Source organism: Pseudophryne corroboree, chromosome 12, assembly GCF_028390025.1.
Source record: "Pseudophryne corroboree isolate aPseCor3 chromosome 12, aPseCor3.hap2, whole genome shotgun sequence".
NCBI classification, from domain to species: domain Eukaryota; kingdom Metazoa; phylum Chordata; class Amphibia; order Anura; family Myobatrachidae; genus Pseudophryne; species Pseudophryne corroboree.
The window spans coordinates 169,456,602-169,471,325 of NC_086455.1; the positions used below are offsets into that span (position 1 = coordinate 169,456,602).

A 14,724-nucleotide genomic window follows, 5' to 3' on the forward strand; every position below is an offset into this window, starting at 1 on the left:
CTTACCCTGCTATTACAGATGATATGACAGCTCAACTTCTATCCCCGATCACCATCACTGAAGTCCGATCAGCGATCAAACAATTAAAACCCAATAAGGCCCCTGGTCCTGACGGCTACAGTGGAGAGTTCTACAAACTCCTCTCACTCAAAGTCGACTTCATTCTGGTAGACATTTTCAACTCATTATTATCAGCTAAGACTCCCCCACCGCACTTTAATTCGGCACTCCTCAAATTGCTCCCTAAACCAGGCAGAGATCTATCCCATCCAGGCTCATATCGACCAATATCTTTGCTAAACCTAGATTACAAGCTGTTCGCCAAGATATTGGCCGACCGTCTGAAACCTATACTCCCCCACATCGTTCACCCCGATCAGACAGGCTTTATCGCAGGCAGACACTCAGTGGTCAATGTGAGAAGGGTAATAGCAGCCCTACATGCCTGTCATGGTGACGTGACCACAGCAGGACACGCCATCATATCCTTGGACGCAGAAAAGGCCTTCGACCTTGTCGAATGGCCACACCTCTACGCAACCCTAGCACGATTTAAGATCCCAGATGCGTTCATTGAAGCTATTCGTACACTGTATACATCCCCGGCCACTCAAATTTCCTGTAACGGTTTCCTTTCCAACCCCTTTTATATAGAAAAAGGCACTAGGCAAGGATGTCCTCTCTCCCCACTCCTCTTTGCCATTGCTCTTGAACCTCTAGCATTAGCTCTTAGGCTCTCCCCTTCCTTTAATGGCATCTCTGTCGGCAATAACGAGCTTAAAGTCGCCTTGTTCGCCGACGACATGTTATTATTTGTCTCGAACCCTCTCACATCAGTCCCGGAAATCCTGCGTTTGATTTCAGACTTTGGTGAAACGGCGGGCTATAAAATCAATGTCACAAAATCAGAATTACTTCCTATACACGTTTCCCCTGCCATACTAGCCTCTCTCACCGAAGCATCGCCCTTCACGATCACCCAGTCACATTTCAAATATCTAGGGGTAAATATCACACGAGATATCTCACGGATCTACGAGATAAACTACACACCGGCCATTAAAGCCGTGCTTTCTAAACTAGAAGGCTGGGCTACCTTACCGCTCTCATTGCTAGGGAGGATTGCAGTCCTTAAATCTGTAATATTTCCAAAAATTTTGTATATTATGCAATCTCTCCCATTTAGCCTTAGAGAAACGGATGGCGAAATATTACGCAAAGCTATGACCCGATTTATATGGAATGGGAAGAAACCAAAAGTGGCCTTTGCAAAACTAATAATGGACAAATCAATGGGTGGACTGGGGGTCCCAGACTTTCTTTCTTACTCTCTTACAATTTTTCTCAGATATGCAGCTGACTGGCTGTTGGGAAAAAGCACGTATACTGACTTGGCCCTAGATACTGACGCCTTCCAACCGTACTCGCCATGCGCCCTCCTACACACCAAAAAAGCCGACATACCCTCATCAATCCTGCAACACCCTCTATTCCGAGACACGTATTTAAGCTGGGTGAAAATACATAAGAAACTCAAAGCTGATCACACTGTCTCCTCTTATATATCCCTTTGGGGAAATCCTTCCTTTCCTCCTTCCCTTAACAATGCTCTTTTTGTTCGATGGCGGGAGAGGGGGCTGTGCTCCGCTTCACAGGTCTTTGACCCGGGTGGTCATATTGCTCAATTTGCAACACTGAGAGACAGGTACTCTATTCCGTCCTCCCATTTCTATATGTACCTACAAGTGAGACATTATCTGCATTCACTACGCCTAGACTCTACCCTCTCATCTCCCCCTTCCCCACTAGCAAAGATTCTAAAGCACTGGGAATCCCATCCCTATAAACTAAAGCAAATTTACTCAATCATTGTTAATATCCCTTCCATGTCATATATTCCCAGACTGGTTACCTCCTGGCAAACAGACATTCCAAGTATGACCTCCTATGACCTCCTTGTAGACCACCACCAACGGACCATGTCAATTCTTAGCTCTGCGTACTTACAAGAGGTTCACATAAAATCCATCCACAAAGCATACCTACCTCCTTATGAACAGATACCCACCGACCCTGCAATCCCCAATAGATGCCCTAAATGCAAAGGAGCTAGAGCCTCTTTCTACCACTGCCTCTGGAGCTGTACTAGGATCCAACGCTTCTGGAATAAAATATTTATGTTCATAAACACTAATTTCCACACGACCTTAAGACCCGATCCGCTGGCTTGTCTCTGCATAAATTTCTCTATATGGAGATCGAGGAAAGAGATTAGCCTACTTTTCCCTATGCTGACCATGCTATTCACCATAGCCAAAAAAGCAATTCTAAAGCACTGGGTTGTCAGATCGACCCCCTCCTTAGCCGAAGTTCTGAAAACTATGTTACAATATCTGTATTTCGACCGAAGGTCCACTCTCCTTACAGGCCCCTCAGGCCTTGCCGGGTTTAACAAAAAATGGGGCCCTTATATGGATACTTTAGACCAGACCACCCAGTCCACAATAAATGCAGCTTTTGAAAACTCTCAGTGGAAAATGTCCAGATAACCTGGCCTTCTTCTTCTCCTTTTCCTATTTCCCTCTTTATTTTCTCACCAATCTGATAGATTTCTGTCTCTCTCTGTATACTATACATTCCCAACCCATCACCTTAATTAACAATATAATATTATACCAGCTCAGCTACAATAACTTGATTAAGATCTAGGCTAAATGATGTATGGTTATTTATGCATGACCCTACCCTAATATGGTGTTACTGTCTTAAATGGGCGGACAGCCCCCCCCCCCCCCCTGACCTTTCATCCCCCCCCCCCCCCACACCCCTAACTGTATTTCCATATTCTCATACTGCATATTGTCGTTTGACTTGATATTCTTGTAATATTCCATTTTTTCAAGCGATCCTTTTGTTCTAGGGATTGTCACATTATGCTTAAGATGTTGATGTTTTATTGTCAAACGACTGTTTCATATAATTGGAAAACCTCAATAAAAATCAGTTTGATAAAAAAAAAAAAAAAAATTGCATTTGAAGGTCAACAGATTCATGACGGAGTCTCTACACTCAGTGCCATAGATAGTGACAAATTGTTCATCTCAACGGCTATAAAAGACGCCCGTCTCCACAGCACAGTTTGGTTTCCAAACCTATTCCACCAAGGTGGAGCTTTTAGGTGAAAGTGCCAAGATACTCCCATATGGTGGAAAAGTGCACCCTGGCAATATTGGTGGTGTTCATCCCAGGGGCGGATAACTGGGAAATACATTATATTATACATAACAATAACGCCTGCCGACACGGCAAATACTAATTAGATGCAAAGTAAATGCTTGTGTGTATTTTATACCCCCACTACTAAAGCGAGTCCAGCAGGCTATAAACACAAGCAATGATCAAGTACAAATTCCAGACTACGAAGCTGAAAGCGGCAAAAGAATATTCATTCAATTTATTACATAAACCATTGTGCCCGATTCTGACCAGGACCCTGCGTAAAGTTTGTATGTTCTCCATACGTTTACTTCAGGTTGTTTCCAAGTCCAGTCTAAAAGCAGAACTTTACATTAATTGATTGCCAACTAAAACGGACCCTGGTACAGTATGTCCCTATTTGTGTGTTCTTTCGACTTTAAGCTCCAATAGGGCAAGAACTGATGTGAATGATAAATATTCTCTATTCAGCGCTGTGTATTGTGGTGGCACTATATAAACTTTCATGAATAAACAACCTGATAAAATTAACTTATGCTCCCCGAACAGTTAAGGGTTAACAAGTACTGTAATGGACATTAAAGCTGCATTACCAAACAGATTTTTAAAAGACAATCGCCTTCTAATTATGGAACATTGTTCACAGCTGTCGTCCTACAAATCATTATCTCCGTCTGTATGGAGGCATGAAAAGTATGGCTGCCAGTCACACTCACAGACTTCTAGCTGGACAGGTATTGTTTAGAGTAGCCTCTGTGGTCATGTGAGAATAGAGCTCAGAGGGGCATTCAAAAGCCACTCTGCTCCCTAAATGATGTGTCATGTGACTTCCATGATAGCTGCATAATACTGTACAGAGCTATAACTCAAAGGCAGCATGAAGAAACAAACGTAAATTATATATATAGCTTTCCGTAGCCGGCCATTGCAACATATATATATATATAAAAAAAAAAAAATATTCAAAAATATATATCCAAATTTTTTTTAACGGAATTTCTGCTTTAAAATAGCTTGAGAACTATGGGGGGTAATTCAGACCTGATCATAGCAGCAAATTTGTTAGCAGTTGGGAAAAACCATGTGCACTGCAGGTGGGGCAGATGTAACATGTGCAGAGAGAGTTAGATTTGGGTGGGTTATAGTGTTTCTGTGCAGGGTAAATATTGGCTGCTTTATTTTTACACTGCAATTTAGATTTCAGTTTGAATACACCCCAACCCAAATCTAACTCTCTCTGCACATGTTACATCTCCCCCCCCCCCCCCCCCTCCAGTGCACATGGTTTTGTCCAACTGCTAACAAATTTGCTGCTGCGATCAACTCAGAATTAGGCCCTATGTCTTATATAATGTTAATGAGACATGTAATCTGGAGATTAGTGAGTGATGGTATGTTTCATTATTGTTGGTATAGAGAAAGGTTAAATGTAGTTTAAAAGGTCAGCTAGGTTAACGGCTTTTAGGACGGCCATGGGTAGAAAGTTGTCAGCGCACTTACGTCTTCCCAAAACGCTAGAAGTGAGGACGTGGACGAGGTAGACACTGGCTCCTTTATGGCAACGAATATGGAGGATAAAACATAAGTACTTAGCACCCACAGCTGACGGAATTTGGGGTCACAGACACAGCCAGAGCAACTACTAATGCAGCGATTTGTGACTTGTTTGATACATTGGGCCCCAAGATTCCAGTTTACTAAACAGTCTCTTCACAATAGAATGTACTAATAGAAAGTATTTGGGGCACCAATGGACAGGTTCCGCACTGCTCTACAGCTAGACAACTCCCACTGTACAAACATTCAGGGACAATTCAACTGGCGCAGAGGACAGTGGTAACATGTGCGCTATTAACAATCAGACAGTGAACGCATTAGAAGTGGTGCAAATAATAAGAATTTACTTACCGATAATTCTATTTCTCGGAGTCCGTAGTGGATGCTGGGGTTCCTGAAAGGACCATGGGGAATAGCGGCTCCGCAGGAGACAGGGCACAAAAAGTAAAGCTTTAGGATCAGGTGGTGTGCACTGGCTCCTCCCCCTATGACCCTCCTCCAAGCCTCAGTTAGGTACTGTGCCCGGACGAGCGTACACAATAAGGAAGGATTTATGAATCCCGGGTAAGACTCATACCAGCCACACCAATCACACTGTACAACCTGTGATCTGAACCCAGTTAACAGTATGATAACAGCGGAGCCTCTGAAAAGATGGCTCACAACAATAATAACCCGATTTTTGTAACTATGTACAAGTATTGCAGATAATCCGCACTTGGGATGGGCGCCCAGCATCCACTACGGACTCCGAGAAATAGAATTATCGGTAAGTAAATTCTTATTTTCTCTATCGTCCTAGTGGATGCTGGGGTTCCTGAAAGGACCATGGGGATTATACCAAAGCTCCCAAACGGGCGGGAGAGTGCGGATGACTCTGCAGCACCGAATGAGAGAACTCCAGGTCCTCCTTAGCCAGGGTATCAAATTTGTAGGATTTTACAAACGTGTTTGCCCCTGACTAAATAGCCGCTCGGCAAAGTTGTAAAGCCGAGACCCCTCGGGCAGCCGCCCAAGATGAGCCCACCTTCCTTGTGGAATGGGCATTTACATATTTTGGCTGTGGCAGGCCTGCCACAGAATGTGCAAGCTGAATTGTATTACACATCCAACTAGCAAAAGTCTGCTTAAAAGCAAGAGCACCCAGTTTGTTGGGTGCATACAGGATAACAGCAAGTCAGTTTTCCTGACTCCAGCCATCCTGGAACCTATATTTTCAGGGCCCTGACCACATCTAGCAACTTGGAGTCCTCCAAGTCCCTAGTAGGCGCAAGACACCACAATAAGCTGGTTCAGGTGAAACACTGACACCACCTTAGGGAGAGAACTGGGGACGAGTCCGCAGCTCTGCCCTGTCCGAATGGACAAACAGATATGGGCTTTTTTGAGAAAAAAACCACCAATTTGACACTCGCCTGGTCCAGGCCAGGTCCAAGAGCATGTTCACTTTTCATGTGAGATGCTTCAAATCCACAGATTTGACTGGTTTTAAACCAATGTGTTTTGAGGAATCCCAGAACTACGTTGAGATCCCACAGTGCCACTGGAGGCACAAAAGGGGGTTGTATATGCAATACTCCCTTGACAAACTTCTGGACTTCAGGAACTGAAGCCAATTCTTTCTGGAAGAAAAATCGACAGGGCCGAAATTTGAACCTTAATGGACCCCAATTTGAGGCCCATAGACACTCCTGTTTGCAAGAAATGCAGGAATCGACCGAGTTGAAATTTCTTCGTGGGGCCTTCCTGGCCTCACACTACGCAACATATTTTCGCCACATGTGGTGATAATGTTGTGCGGTCACCTCCTTTCTGGCTTTGACCAGGGTAGGAATGACCTCTTCCTGAATGCCTTTTCCCTTAGGATCCGGCGTTCCACCGCCATGCCGTCAAACGCAGCTGCGGTAAGTCTTGGAACAGACATGGTACTTGCTGAAACAAGTCCCTTCTTAGCGGCAGAGGCCATAAGTCCTCTGTGAGCATCTCTTGAAGTTCCGGGTACCAAGTCCTTCTTGGCCAATCCGGAGCCATGAGTATAGTTCTTACTCCTCTACGTCTTATAATTCTCAGTACCTTAGGTATGAAAAGCAGAGGATGGAACACATACACCGACTGGTACACCCACGGTGTTACCAGAACGTCCACAGCTATTGCCTGAGGGTCTCTTAACCTGGCGCAATACCTGTCCCGTTTTTTGTTCAGACGGGACGCCATCATGTCCACCTTTGGTAATTCCCAACGGTTTACAATTATGTGGAAAACTTCCCCATGAAGTTCCCACTCTGCCGGGTGGAGGTCGTGCCTACTGAGGAAGTCTGCTTCCCAGTTTCCATTCCCGGAATGAAACACTGCTGACAGTGCTATCACATGATTTTCCGCCCAGCGAAAAGTCCTTGCAGTTTTTGCCACTGCCCTCCTGCTTCTTGTGCCGCCCTGTCTATTTACGTGGGCGACTGCCGTGATGTTTTATCCCACTGGATCAATACCGGCTGACCTTGAAGCAGAGGTCTTGCTAAGCTTAGAGCATTATAAATTTACCCTTAGCTATATTTATGTGGAGAAAAATCTCCAGACTTGATCACACTCCCTGGAATTTTTTTCCTTGTGTGACTGCTCCCCAGCCTCTCGGGCTGGCCTCCGTGGTCACCAACATCCAAAACTGAATGCCGAATCTGCGGCCCTCTAGAAGATGAGCACTCTGTAACCACCACAGGAGAGACACCCTTGTCCTTGGATATAGGGTTATCCGCTGATGCATCTGAAGATGCGATCCGGACCATTTGTCCAGCAGATCCCACTGAAAAGTTCTTGCATGAAATCTGCCGACTGGAATTGCTTCGAAGGAAGTCACCATTTTTTTACCATGGCCCTTGTGCAATGATGCACTGATTTTAGGAGGTTCCTGACTAGCTCGGATAACTCCCTGGCTTTCTCTTCCGGGAGAAACACCTTTTTCTGGACTGTGTCCAGAATCATCCCTAAGCACAGGAGACTTGTTGTCGGGATCAGCTGCGATTTTGGAATCTTTAGAATCCACCCCTGCTGTTGTAACAGTATCCGAGATAGTGCTACTCCGACCTCCAACTGTTCCCTGGACTTTGCCCTTATCAGGAGATCGTCCAAGTAAGGGATAATTAAGACGCCTTTTCTTCGAAGAAGAACCATCATTTCGGCCATTACCTTGGTAAAGACCCGGGGTGCCGTAGACAATCCAAACGGCAGCGTCTGAAACTGATAGTGACAGTTCTGTACCACGAACCTGAGGTACCCTTAGTGATAAGGGCAAATTTGGGACATGGAGGTAAGCATCCCTGATGTCTCGGGACACCAGATAGTCCCCTTCTTCCCGGTTCGTTATCACTGCTCTGAGTGACTCCATCTTGATTTGAACCTTTGTAAGTGTTCAAATTTTTTTAGATTTAGAATAGGTCTCACCTAGCCTTCTGGCTTCAGTACCACAATATAGTGTGGAATAATACCCCTTTTCTTGTTGTAGGAGGGGTAATTTAATTATCACCTGCTGGGAATACAGCTCGTGAATTTTTTCCCATACTGCCTCCTTGTCGGAGGGAGACCTTGGTAAAGCAGCCTTCAGGAGCCTGCGCAGGGGAAACGTCTCGACATTCCAAACTGTACCCCTGGGATACTACTTGTAGGATCCAGGGGTCCTGTACGGTCTCAGCGTCATGCTGAGAGCTTGTCAGAAGCGGTGGAACGCTTCTGTTCCTGGGAATGGGCTGCCTGCTGCAGTCTTCTTCCCTTTCCTCTATCCCTGGGCAGATATGACTCTTATAGGGACGAAAGGACTGAAGCTGAAAAGACGGTGTCTTTTTCTGCAGAGATGTGACTTAGGGTAAAAACGGTGGATTTTCCAGCAGTTGCCGTGGCCACCAGGTCCGATGGACCGACCCCAAATAACTCCTCTTCCTTTATACGGCAATACACCTTTGTGCCGTTTGGAATCTGCATCACCTGACCACTGTCGTGTCCATAAACATCTTCTGGCAGATATGGACATCGCACTTACTCTTGATGCCAGAGTGCAAATATCCCTCTGTGCATCTCGCATATATAGAAATACATCCTTTAAATGCTCTATAGTCAATAAAATACTGTCCCTGTCAAGGGTATCAATATTTTTAGTCAGGGAATCCGACCAAGCCACCCCAGCTCTGCACATCCAGGCTGAGGCGATCGCTGGTCGCAGTATAACACCAGTATGTGTGTATATACTTTTTATGATATTTTTCCAGCCTCCTGTCAGCTGGCTCCTTGAGGACGGCCCTATCTATAGACGGTACCGCCACTTGTTCTGATAAGCGTGTGAGCGCCTTATCCACCCTAAGGGGTGTTTCCCAACGCGCCCTAACTTCTGGCGGGAAAGGGTATACCGCCCATATTTTCTATCGGGGGGAACCCACGCATCATCACACACTTCATTTAATTTATCTGATTCAGGAAAAACTACGGTAGTTTTTTCACATCCCACATAATACCCTCTTTTGTGGTACTTGTAGTATCAGAAATATGTAACACCTCCTTCATTGCCCTTAACGTGTGGCCCTAATAAGGAATACGTTTGTTTATTCACCGTCGACACTGGATTCAGTGTCCCTGTCTGTGTCTGTGTCGACCGACTAAAGTAAACGGGCGTTTTAAAACCCCTGACGGTGTTTTTGAGACGTCTGGACCGGTACTAATTGTTTGTCGGCCGTCTCATGTCGTCAACCGACCTTGGCGCGTGTTGACATTATCACGTAATTCCCTAAATAAGCCATCCATTCCGGTGTCGACTCCCTAGAGAGTGACATCACCATTACAGGCAATTGCTCCGCCTCCTCACCAACATCGTCCTCATACATGTCGACACACACGTACCGACACACAGCACACACACAGGGAATGCTCTGATAGAGGACAGGACCTACTAGCCCTTTGGAGAGACAGAGGGAGAGTTTGCCAGCACACACCAAAAACGCTATAATTATATAGGGACAACCTTATATAAGTGTTTTCCCTTATAGCATCTTTTTTATATATTTCTAACGCCAAATTAGTGCCCCCCCTCTCTGTTTTAACCCTGTTTCTGTAGTGCAGTGCAGGGGAGAGCCTGGGAGCCTTCCCTCCAGCCTTTCTGTGAGGGAAAATGGCGCTGTGTGCTGAGGAGATAGGCCCCGCCCCTTTTTCGGCGGCCTCGTCTCCCGCTCTTAACGGATTCTGGCAGGGGTTAAATATCTCCATATAGCCCCCGGAGGCTATATGTGAGGTATTTTTAGCCAAAAAAGGTTTTCATTTGCCTCCCAGGGCGCCCCCCTCCCAGCGCCCTGCACCCTCAGTGACTGCCGTGTGAAGTGTGCTGAGAGGAAAATGGCGCACAGCTGCAGTGCTGTGCGCTACCTTAAGAAGACTGAGGAGTCTTCTGCCGCCGATTCTGGACCTTGCAAGGGGGCCGGCGGCGAGGCTCCGGTGACCATCCAGGCTGTACCTGTGATCGTCCCTCTGGAGCTAATGTCCAGTAGCCAAGAAGCCAATCCATCCTGCACGCAGGTGAGTTCACTTCTTCTCCCCTAAGTCCCTCGTTGCAGTGATCCTGTTGCCAGCAGGACTCACTGTAAAATAAAAAACCTAAGCTAAACTTTTCTAAGCAGCTCTTTAGGAGAGCCACCTAGATTGCACCCTTCTCGGCCGGGCACAAAAATCTAACTGAGGCTTGGAGGAGGGTCATAGGGGGAGGAGCCAGTGCACACCACCTGATCCTAAAGCTTTACTTTTTGTGCCCTGTCTCCTGCGGAGCCGCTATTCCCCATGCTCCTTTCAGGAACCCCAGCATCCACTAGGACGATAGAGAAATTCTGTACATCACTAAATGATTTTCTCTGGGGACACTACTTACCATGTGGCATATAGGGCGAAATGCAGGAAGTGTAATTAAACTGCAGCAACTCGTTAGTAATGTAGCTGACTACAGACTGTGGTAGCCTAATTCATGGCCCTTCCAAGGTGACCACAACAACTGAAAAATACAGTCCAACCAATGGCTCATGGAGAGGAAATCTTACACAGCGCCGTTTGCCAATTGGACCAGTACGTAGAGAAACCCTAAAAAGTTACAGGCTGTCTATCCAGTATAGTAAGAAGAAGTAACACAGCCGAGGAGCTACATTACAGATACCGTGTAACCATTTTAGTGACAAATTCTGCATTGCGCCAAAGGTTAGTAGTGTCCTCAAAGAGGATGGATGAGAGAAATTCATATGATTAATATACCTGAAAATCCACACAAACTGTAGATGGGGCCAGTGCAGAGACAGTAATACATGTCAGGGGGACAGGGCAGGTGTAGAGACAGTAATACATGTCAGGGGGACAGGGCAGGTGCAGAGACAGTAATACATGTCAGGAGGACAGAGATGGTGCAGAGACAGTAATACATGTCAGGAGGACAGAGATGGTGCAGAGACAGTAATACATGTCAGGGGGACAGAGATGGTGCAGAGACAGTAATACATGTCAGGGGGACAGAGATGGTGCAGAGACAGTAATACATGTCAGGAGGACAGAGATGGTGCAGAGACAGTAATACATGTCAGGAGGACAGGGCAGGTGCAGAGACGGTAATACATGTCAGGAGGACAGAGATGGTGCAGAGACAGTAATACATGTCAGGGGGACAGGGCAGGTGCAGAGACGGTAATACATGTCAGGGGGACAGGGCAGGTGCAGAGACGGTAATACATGTCAGGAGGACAGAGATGGTGCAGAGACAGTAATACATGTCAGGAGGACAGAGATGGTGCAGAGACAGTAATACATGTCAGGAGGACAGAGATGGTGCAGAGACAGTAATACATGTCAGGGGGACAGGGCAGGTGCAGAGACGGTAATACATGTCAGGAGGACAGAGATGGTGCAGAGACAGTAATACATGTCAGGGGGACAGAGATGGCGCAGAGACTAATACATGTCAGGGGACAGGGCAGGTGCAGAGACGGTAATACATGTCAGGAGGACAGAGATGGTGCAGAGACAGTAATACATGTCAGGGGGACAGAGATGGCGCAGAGACTAATACATGTCAGGGGACAGGGCAGGTGCAGAGACAGTAATACATGTCAGGAGGACAGGGCTGGTGCAGAGACAGTAATACATGTCAGGGGACAGGGCTGGTGCAGAGACAGTAATACATGTCAGGGGACAGGGCTGGTGCAGAGACAGTAATACATGTCAGGAGGACAGGGCTGGTGCAGAGACAGTAATACATGTCAGGGGGACAGGGCAGGTGCAGAGACAGTAATACATGTCAGGGGGACAGAGGTGGTGCAGAGACAGTAATACATGTCAGAGGGACAGGGCAGGTGCAGAGACAGTAATACATATCAGGGGGACAGGGCAGGTGCAGAGACAGTAATACATGTCAGGGGGACAGAGGTGGTGCAGAGACAGTAATACATGTCAGAGGGACAGGGCAGGTGCAGAGACAGTAATACATGTCAGGGGGACAGAGGTGGTGCAGAGACAGTAATACATATCAGGGGGACAGGGCAGGTGCAGAGACAGTAATACATGTCAGGGGGACAGAGGTGGTGCAGAGACAGTAATACATGTCAGGGGGACAGAGGTGGTGCAGAGACAGTAATACATGTCAGGAGGACAGGGCTGGTGCAGAGACAGTAATACATGTCAGGGGGACAGGGCAGGTGCAGAGGCAGTAATACATGTCAGGAGGACAGGGCAGGTGCAGAGACAATAATACATGTCAGGGGGACAGGGCAGGTGCAGAGACAGTAATACATGTCAGGGGGACAGGGCAGGTGCAGAGACAGTAATACATGTCAGGGGGACAGAGCAGGTGCAGAGACAGTAATACATGTCAGGGGGACAGAGGTGGTGCAGAGACAGTAATATATGTCAGGGGGACAGGGCTGGTGCAGAGACAGTAATACATGTCAGGGGGACAGAGGTGGTGCAGAGACAGTAATACATGTCAGAGGGACAGGGCTGGTGCAGAGACAGTAATACATGTCAGGGGGACAGAGGTGGTGCAGAGACAGTAATACATGTCAGAGGGACAGGGCTGGTGCAGAGACAGTAATACATGTCAGGAGGACAGGGCTGGTGCAGAGACAGTAATACATGTCAGGGGGACAGGGCAGGTGCAGAGACAGTAATACATGTCAGGGGGACAGGGCAGGTGCAGAGACAGTAATACATGTCAGGGGGACAGAGGTGGTGCAGAGACAGTAATACATGTCAGGGGGACAGGGCTGGTGCAGAGACAGTAATACATGTCAGGGGGACAGGGCTGGTGCAGAGACAGTAATACATGTCAGGGGGACAGAGGTGGTGCAGAGACAGTAATACATGTCAGGGGGACAGGGCTGGTGCAGAGACAGTAATACATGTCAGGGGGACAGAGGTGGTGCAGAGACAGTAATACATGTCAGGGGGACAGGGCTGGTGCAGAGACAGTAATACATGTCAGGGGGACAGGGCTGGTGCAGAGACAGTAATACATGTCAGGGGGACAGAGGTGGTGCAGAGACAGTAATACATGTCAGAGGGACAGGGCTGGTGCAGAGACAGTAATACATGTCAGAGGGACAGGGCAGGTGCAGAGACAGTAATACATGTCAGGGGGACAGAGGTGGTGCAGAGACAGTAATACATGTCAGAGGGACAGGGCAGGTGCAGAGACAGTAATACATGTCAGGGGGACAGGGCTGGTGCAGAGACAGTAATACATGTCAGGGGGACAGAGGTGGTGCAGAGACAGTAATACATGTCAGGGGGACAGAGGTGGTGCAGAGACAGTAATACATGTCAGAGGGACAGGGCAGGTGCAGAGACAGTAATACATGTCAGGGGGACAGGGCAGGTGCAGAGACGGTAATACATGTCAGGGGGACAGAGGTGGTGCAGAGACAGTAATACATGTCAGGGGGACAGAGGTGGTGCAGAGACAGTAATACATGTCAGGGGGACAGGGCTGGTGCAGAGGCAGTAATACATGTCAGGGGGACAGGGCTGGTGCAGAGACAGTAATACATGTCAGAGGGACAGGGCAGGTGCAGAGACAGTAATACATGTCAGGGGGACAGAGGTGGTGCAGAGACAGTAATACATGTCAGGGGGACAGAGGTGGTGCAGAGACAGTAATACATGTCAGGAGAACAGGGCAGGTGTAGAGACAGTAATACATGTCAGGGGGACAGAGGTGGTGCAGAGACAGTAATACATGTCAGGAGGACAGGGCTGGTGCAGAGGCAGTAATACATGTCAGGGGGACAGGGCTGGTGCAGAGGCAGTAATACATGTCAGGAGAACAGGGCTGGTGCAGAGGCAGTAATACATGTCAGGGGGACAGGGCAGGTGCAAAGACAGTAATACATGTCAGGGGGACAGAGGTGGTGCAGAGACAGTAATACATGTCAGGAGAACAGGGCAGGTGCAGAGACAGTAATACATGTCAGGAGTACAGGGCAGGTGCAGAGACAGTAATACATGTCAGGGGGACAGAGGTGGTGCAGAGACAGTAATACATGTCAGGAGGACAGGGCTGGTGCAGAGGCAGTAATACATGTCAGGGGGACAGGGCTGGTGCAGAGGCAGTAATACATGTCAGGAGGACAGAGGTGGTGCAGAGACAGTAATACATGTCAGGGGGACAGGGCTGGTGCAGAGGCAGTAATACATGTCAGGAGAACAGGGCTGGTGCAGAGGCAGTAATACATGTCAGGGGGACAGGGCAGGTGCAAAGACAGTAATACATGTCAGGGGGACAGAGGTGGTGCAGAGACAGTAATACATGTCAGGAGAACAGGGCAGGTGCAGAAACAGTAATACATGTCAGGGGACAGGGCAGGTGTAGAGACAGTAATACATGTCAGGGGGACAGGGCAGGTGCAAAGACAGTAATACATGTCAGGGGGACAGAGGTGGTGCAGAGACAGT

At 47.5% G+C, this 14,724-nt stretch overlaps 1 protein-coding gene across 2 annotated transcripts in view; it reads right to left on the bottom strand.

Moving 5' to 3' along the window:
• CDC42BPB (CDC42 binding protein kinase beta) overlaps nt 1-14,724 on the bottom strand; it is a 177,092-nt gene that overhangs the window by 47,980 nt on the left and 114,388 nt on the right. The gene's annotated exons all lie outside the window — the stretch shown is intronic.